Below are 8,844 nucleotides of genomic sequence, written 5' to 3'. Positions count from 1 at the left end.
CAAAGAGGGAGGCAGAAAAGCAACCGCTCAAACCTTCAGCGCCGAGTGAATCAGAAGGCTTAGCAACCATCTCGTTTTTGGAAAACACAAAAAAGCGATTCCAAAGAGGAGCCGACTGGAAGGGTGGGCCGACCTTTTCACCCACAGGGGCCGAGTGCTTGTGTGAGCTAATATAAATGAAAAGTAAGTCACAACATGATCAATACATGAAAGGATTTGGCTTTTAACAATTAGCAAAGCATTTATTTTCAAGTCAATTTAAGAAATTTCTGACTTAAACAGTACAAAAATATGTCGTAACGACCAATTACCTCACTTTATTATCTACTTACTTGATTAAAGTTGACTACGGTTTGCTACAATTTACGTGAAGAAGTATCAATCATTTCAAATGTAAATGACCGTTGTTAAACATCCAAATCAGAACCACGTAAAATGTCCCCATTCAGTCACCAAATCTTCAGATCTCCTTTTTGTATGAAAACAAATGCAATTAATTCATTTTTGGTTTAATGACCAGTTTCTTTCCTCTTGTGTCTGCCCTCCTACACCTGCCCTCCTACACCCGTCTGGTGGCCCAGACTGTTTAACTTCTGGCTTCAGAACCCTGCAATGAGTTCATTATTTTAGATGTGTAGGTCCGCGTGGATCTCTGCTACCGACCGTCCGCCGAACAGCCCCGAGCTGTTAAACGGGTCTTCATCTGCACGCACATCTGTCTCTGAAGGGCCGCGGCTTCAGCCTGCTAACACTTTAGCTGAGCTAAACTAAGGAAGCGCGCACTCAAACTCGCCGGAGCGTGAAATAGTCGCCGCGGTCCGTAGTCTGTTTACGTGAACCACCGCTGCACCGATGTGCTGTAATGACACTGTAATAACACTGTAATAACCGCTATTACGCTACAATACAAAATGTAGAGCGAGATATAGAATTAACGTTACACTCAAAGTGGCTCGTGGGAGAAACTGCTTTACTCTCCACAGGCGAATTCTACCCGCGGGTGGGGGGGGGGTGATAATGTCAATGTTTAGTTTTATATTTGGTAAAGGTTCGGCGGGCCGGATTAAACAGCCCAACTTTGCCCATGTTTGCCCATCGGGGGCCGTACTTTGCCCATGTCTGGTCTGCAGGGAGCGTCTGGAGGACATCGCAGGACGTCAGGCTGATCCCGCGGTGCAAACAGGTTAAAAGACGAAGCTGCAGCTCGCAGTCTGGCAGTGAACTGTCACATCACCTGGAGATCAAAACAGAAGACCGGTAGATCATCATACGGCTAACGGGCCCCTGTGCAGGGGCCGGCCATTCCAAAGCCACACAGCTGGATCTCCAGCCTGGTACCAACGTGGCCTTGCGAGGTGTTTGTCCACTGTACACGTCATGGCCACTTTCAGTGCACACAGATTGAAGATGAGAGCGAGTCGCGGTATCAGGACGCTCTCCAAGGTGCTGATCCTGCTGCCGGGAGTTCTCCTGGATGCTGCCAGCCAATGACCTTTCTTTTGTAACCATTGACTTATGTACTTTGTGGCTGTAGGAACATATTCTGAAATCGGTTGGTCTGGCAATCTCAGTACCGCTGTCGAAGGCGCCCTTTCCAAAGAAGTGAAGGAGGGTCAGCAGTAAAATCCTTCGTGTCAGTGAAATAGTGTCAGAAGGCTTAACGCGTCCATCAGTAAGCGCCGATCGCCTTCACTCTGATGGCCGCGGGACACGTTTCACCCTCAATGGTTGGAAACAAGAAGGTGTCGGAATACAGAAGTTCATATTAATTTGCTGAGCTGAATAGCAATAAACAAATTTAAAAAAAATCTATTCTCAGTGCAGGAAGAGGCAGAAGGCCGATTTGTCCCTTTTGAAGCCTCCACTTAAATAATATTACAATAACATGTTACAGAGAACACGTGGAAATGCTACAGATGGTCCTGTTGACGTCACGTCACATGTCATTTAGCGGACGCTTTCATCCAAAGCGACTTACAATAGGTGCATTCAACCACAGGGATACAAAGAAAGAAAGTGCAGTTTAATCAAATAAGATGTAGTCGAGGTCGATTCTGAAGAGGTGTGTCTTTTAGGTCGCGGCGGATGATGCGAAGGCGCTCTGCGGTCCTGCGGTTTGACACCTTCTTGCGCACGGTTGACCTTTGACCCCTTCCGTCCCGCCAATAGACAATGAAGAGATACAGCTCCGAGTCAGTTACGGCAAACCGCAAGGATTTTCTTTGTTTATGGTGACGCTGTCGGCCATGTTGTTGACATTCAAGTGGTTGAACTCATCCGTGCTGTGTTTGTTTCCTTGACTTCCCCAGAATAAGCTCTTTATTTATGTGTAATATCATCTGCGATGAGGAGGTCAAACTGGGGCCCCGGGTTGTTTTTGTAACATTCGGCGACACTCTCTCCATCCATACTTTCTTTTCATATTGCCTTTGATAGACAGACTAATGAAAAGTAGTTGTTGTTCTGTTTGGTGTCGTTTTGTTATTTTCCTTAAATGTGTTTTCCGTCTCCTATGAGGTTCTTTATTGTTGGAACAAAATTACGCTGCAAGGGATTTACTTTCTCTAATCTGAGTTTTTTATGAAGGGATATAAATACAAATCTTGTTAGTAGTTCCGTTTATGTTTCAAATGCTCATTCCATTTGTGTGTGTGTGTGTGTGTGTGTGTGTGTGCACGTGCATTTCAAACAAACACCAACTAACTTATCTCAGGGCTGCTCTGTTTATCGGGATTCTCAAGTGTGCGTGACTCCACGTGACACACAGGAAATCCACGTACCGGAATCTTAACAAAAATATCACGTCAGAACGGAGCAAATCCAGCAACCGCGGATGACGGACAAAAAGCTTCTGCGGCGTGTAGTCGAAAGTAATTTGTTAACGTCCAGAAGTTGACCAAACAGTTTAGAGGATTTAGACTCAAACATTGTGAAAAAAGAGAGACTTTTGTTAGTAAACTTTGATTTCTTTTGGAACTTCGTCTGAGGACTCGTGCATTTGGCGTCGTATATTATTATTAGTGTGATTCAGCTTATGCTTCGACTCTGTTGGGAAACAGTAAGTAAGGATAATCCCTTAAGTACAATATGGCCTTGTTTTGTCCGTTTTCGCCTGTTATTTATTAATTTAAACAAAAAGAAATATATAAGTTGAAAATATCATACTGTGTTTTTTATTTATTTTAATTCTAAATAATAATTTGGGCAATCTGCCCTTTTTTTATTTTGGTTTGAGCACCTGTCCCCCAAAATGCCTGCCTGGTTCTATGAGGTCCTCTACACCTATGATCCATAACTATCCATTCGTATCAATTAATCTTTGGGCTTGTTTTCATCTTATTCAGAAAGAGGTGAGATGAGCAACATTTCATTGGATGATGAAATATAATCTGATTGATTTAGATTGATGAGGCACTTAAAATGAGCCTATATTTCCCTTACGCACTTACGCATTTAACGTTAACTTGTCTGCGATACTTCGGGCCTGTAGCCTTGCAGGGGAGGCGGTGTCAGTTTTTGCCATGATTATATGATTTAAATCAATTTTATTTTGTACAGCACGATATCGCAAATTGGTCCGTGCTGAGGGTTTTACAATCATCTGACATCCCCTGTCCAGAAACACTCACATCGGCACAGGGAAAACTCTCCCAATGTGAAAAGGCCTTCGATGGGGAGAATAAAGGGAAGAGACCTTTTGGAGAGACACGGGAGGATCCTCCCCGGGACGGACGTCCAGAATGAACAACGTAAAAGATGCACGTTCAATCCCTCCGACAGAAATGATTCAAAAACACACATTATCTCCTCATATGCGTTCATGATCATCTCCTGCTCGTCAGCGCCTTCTAAACGTAGACTGCAGAATTATCCCGATGACTGACATGTGGTTCAAACTGACGAGACTATTTGAGCGCGGATCAGCCTTTGGGGAACCGAAGATACCCTGACGTCAGCGGCTCGGTAATTTCGGCTGGATAACGGGACATTTGATCGACTTAGTTGGACCACATACGAGGAACAGGGCCCTGCTGGAAAGAACCATCTTCATCTCACCTCCAGTGTCCGCCTGCTCTTAACACCGGCCTCGAACCGTGACCTTCAAACGTGGTGGTGAAAATGAACAATTGAACTGAATCCGACACGATGTTCCAACCTCACCACTAGACGTGTGCAGTAAACTACACACGGGTCCTTTAATGCAGCCGGAGCAAAGGATTGATACTTTGCGTGTAGATTATTTAGTCGGGCCGTGAAGCGGCCCCCCGCCTCCGGTCCTGTGCTGCTCCCTGGTGGAGTGAACCCACCCTGATGCAGGTTTGACAGCAGCCGTAATGCTCCATCGTTTAACCAGGTTGCCACAGGGTGAATTATGTTTTTTTGAAATGCTCAACGTTCAAGTAATAAACATGAAAGTAAATAGTTATCTTGTCATTTTTTTGCATACTTAAAAAAAAAAAGTAAAAGCTTTGATCACTAATGTGTGTAAATCTACAGTGGATCCAGAAAGTATTCACAGCGCTTCACTTTTTCCACATTTTGTTATGTTACAGCCTTGTTCCAAAATGGATTAAATTTGTTGTTTTCCTCAACGTTCTACACACAACAACCCATAACGACAAAGTGAAAACTGTTTTTTACAAATTTTTGCAAGACTGTTAAAAATGTGCATAAGTATTCACAGCCTTCGCCATGACACTCAAAATGGAGCTCAGGTGCTTCCTGTTTCCACCGATCATCCTTGAGATGTTTCTACAACTTGAGTCCACCTGTGCTAAATCCAGTTGATTGGACGTGATTGAGAAAGGCACACACCTGTCTATATAAGGTATCACAGTATGACAGCGCACGTCCAATGTGCAGGTAAATTGACCACTGTGTTATTCTCTGTACCATCAAGATCATATGTGATGCTGCACACCTAATAAATAACATGGAGGCCAAATGGCCTCGGTCTGTGCGTGACTCACGGGTATATCGTGAGTCTTCCCTCCGCCACAGGATGCAACGTGGTAAGCAGCTTAAAGCCTTGTACGCTATTATTCACCTGTCTCCCCTTTGTTTACTCAAATGTATACCCTATACATCACAGGAGAGTATGAGGACCTTCTCCGTGCCAGCCCACTCTGCTCACTCCTGACCCTGACCCAGGCCCCCAGAGCAACTTTAATGTGGCCCAGGAGAGCCAGGGTGGAGATGACCACAGGCCTGTTGAAAGCTCGTTTTCCAGTGGCTACACCACCTCAGGGTAACCCCTGACAGGGCATGTGAGATTATTGTGGCGTGTGTTGTTCTCCATAATATTGCCACAATTATAGGAGAGCAACACCCTGCCCAACAAATAGAGGACCCCATTTACCCTGCAGATCTCCAGCAGATCTTGTGCAGAAATCACTTTACCGACTAAAACACATGCACCACCCAAAAAAAGAAAATGCATGAAACTTCATTTTGTCGTCTTTATTTCCTAAAAATACAAAAGCAACAGTGAGGTTATTATGTTGTTCCGATATTTAACACACATTCACCTGTGACCATGCACCCGCCTCTAGCTTGTATTTTAGGATTTCGATATCTGTCTTTTCTATCTGGCGGTGCAGCAACACCATTTCGAGGTCTTTTTTTTTAAATATTTTTTACTAGGTGGAATAAAGGTCCTTTGCAGGTAACACATAACATCAGGACATTGAAATCATACAGTTGAACATCATAGATCTGTGGCAGTTGTTGTGCATCTCCAGTGTTTAGTTGTGATGTGGAGGTTGATGGACCCTCCTCCTGTTGCCCAGACACGTTCTGTTAAGTAGAATATCCAGTCGTATGTCACGCTCCATATCCGCACACTGCTGTGTGGACGGCAGTGGTAAGAATTGTGAATGAGGAGATGACTATCAGTAACATAGTGGTGATAATACCTCTGTAGGCCTCTCTGGATCCCTCTCTGTCACAGCAGACAATGTGTTCTCCTCATCGGTGGAGATGAGCATTGTTATAGACTCTAAAGTACTTGCGTCATGTCTGGGGTATTTAGTTGTCTTACAGCTTCTGGGACTTCTGCTGTGGCATGAGGCTCCACAAGGGAGAGTGCACCATCCGAATCTGTTGGGAAGAAAACCTGCTGCCGACCAGGTTCACAGGATCAGTTGCCACGGTGACGGACCCTGAGCTTTAGTTGCCTCCCTTTCTGAAACCGACGAGACAAGAGTTTCCCTCTTCTCAGGGTGAACCAAGTCTGAGCTTCCACTGAAAACTACGTTCCCTGATCTTTTCGCTTCAGGTCAGAGTTGAGTACTCCGTCAGGCCCGGGAGCTGAGCTAGGCAGCTCTTTTAGCAGGGTAGTCGCTTCCAGTACAGTGACTGGCGCCACTGCCTTGTGGAGGGCTGGTCGAAGCCTGTTTGGGCGTCTCAGATCCTCGATTCTGGGGCCTTCAAGTATCCCTTTCCAGTAGGAACTTTGGAACGTTGCTTTTATCCCAACTGCCCTCCATTGCCAATATAGCTGCCTCCGAGCGCTTCCGCTTGTAGAGGGCCTGCATTTTGGCATAAAAAATTTGCCTGAGCTGGCGTTTGGTTCTCTTATCAGTGGCTGTCCTTGTTTTGCCTCTCCGCCGATTGTTGCCGTGGTGCTTGGGCGCTTTGCTGCTTAGCTGCCCGAGTAGGGTCGGTTGCCTGGGGACTCACCAGGATGCGGTGTAGTTCAGAAGTTCAGATGCTGTTAGGTCGTTGCTGCGGTCGGCTAGATGCTTCAGGAGCACGGCATGCTCGGGGCCCAGGCTGGAGCCCTGCTCCTCTGCCCAATGATGTATTCTGGTCCTGCAGATGTTGTCAGGTTCATTCCCTGGGGGTTCCGACTCATGGTCTCCACGAGGTGGCATTATCCTCCTCTGGTGATAGACCCGGGCCGCTTGCTGGGTCCTAGAGGATATCTTCCTGTAATCTCCTCAGGGCCTTTTTGTAGCGGTCCGTCTTCTTGATGTAGCGGATTTGGTCAATGGTCCACCCCGGCAACCTCGCCAGAACCGCTTGACTGATAAAACGGGCCCCTTCCTCGGCTATTTCGGCTCTCGCAACGAGCTCAACTTCTTCTTCGGACCAACGGATGTTTTTCGTTTGGCCCTCCCTTCGGGCCACCTCCATCCTGTGATGTTCATCTGGGTGCTTCCCAATGTTGTGCACTCCAAGACCTCTCTTGGTTCGCAAGCTCTTCACACAGAATCCACACCGATGCGGACTGTCATCTCTGCCGTCTATTCTAACTCCACTGGCCGCCGTGGCCGCCAGTGTCGTTTTATTTACTTTCTTTTGTTCTGTAGCGAGTTAGAGGAGGAGGGGTGCTGGCCCTCCTCCCTTTTGGGGTTCGCAGAGGTTTGGTCTTCTGCCGTAGGGAAGGAGGCCCTGCTTTACCGGGGTTACGCCACGAGGAGGCGCCGGACTTGCTTGGGTGGCCAGAAGCTGTCTCGTCACACCCCAAGTCTTCCCCCTCTGTTGTGACCTGGATCTCCTGCTGGCTCCGTGTTACATGCATTGGTATGTTGCTGCAGGTGGCTGCAGTTGGCAGAATTGGACACAATTGGTAATTACAAGCCCTGCAGCTTGGTCTGAAAAAGTGGTACATGGGACCGTAGAAACAGTGTCTGATAGAGAATGATGATCAAATATTACATCCATAGATCATTTAATCCAACTGGTTCATGATCCACGCTAATTGGTGTAAATGGATCTACAATATGGTTTGTCAGTATTCATAAAACTATCCACTAAGGCTTCTGCAGCAAATACTTCTCATTTTGAGATGTTGCATGAATTGATAGTTCGATCATTGTAAGGAAATGAATGGACAGCCATTTCGACCGTAAGGTAGGAATTGCATTTTGAAATAGTACATTGATGTTACCTTGAGTCATTTTCATTTCAGATCATTGGTTGTAAGTTTTGTATCAAGAGTTTTGAAAAATGGCATCAAGAGTCTGAAATTTGCGGCATAATAAAACAACATAAAAAGTTATTAAAACAAATGTGTCTGAGCTTTTCTACCTGGCTCAGTCTTTGATCAGGTGGCTACATTTATTTTTCAAATGAGATCGTTATAACGTGTCTCAGGCTCATTCAGTGAAATTATAACTGATTACCACCAGATGGCGCTTTTGAGTCATATTATTACTTTATAATAAGTGTATGACAGGAAGAAGAGAACTATTCAAGAATCTGTGCACTGAGCAGAATAACTTCTGCTTTTGATGCGTCACATGATCCCTGTAGTTTGTTGTCCTTCCACTTTCATTCTGCCTCCTTAAGGCTTCCCGGACGATTATCCACCACAACAGCAGATTTGAACATTTTTGTGTTCATAGCTGTTCCAGTCCGTATCTCAACTCCATGGATGTACACAAGCAGAAGCCCCCCCCCCACCCAGCTGTCCATGCCAATCCTTTGCTCTTTGTCTCTGTTGACATTCCTCCACGCTGCATTCTTGGCCCCCCGTCGTCCTCACTCCGTGTTTCCTGGGGCCACTGGGAGCCAAGGCCTTAGCGACACCAGAGGACGTCCACATAGGACTTGGTCCCTGCTGGGTCGACCAGACATTAGCTCGTTCCCCAACATGAAACCCGCCCAACTTTTGCTCGTGAAACCTGTGGGATATTGACAGAAGGCCATGACCCACTTTTCTGGGACGCTGATTCACAAACCGCAGAAAGAAAGTCTCTGGCCCCCCCCGACCCGACAGCTGAGGCCAGGTGACGTCCACCCCTCCCCCCTCGGCCCTCCGCCCGAGTCTCTGCAGAGCCGTGACGCTGCATTCCTCTCAAACCCCGAGCCATAAACACACACACCGCTCCTACATTC

The sequence above is a fragment of the Gasterosteus aculeatus genome, chromosome X, assembly GCF_964276395.1.
Source record: "Gasterosteus aculeatus chromosome X, fGasAcu3.hap1.1, whole genome shotgun sequence".
NCBI classification, from domain to species: Eukaryota; Metazoa; Chordata; class Actinopteri; order Perciformes; family Gasterosteidae; genus Gasterosteus; species Gasterosteus aculeatus.
The sequence above is the reverse complement of the archived record's forward strand: the minus strand, read 5'-3'. Positions refer to the sequence as shown.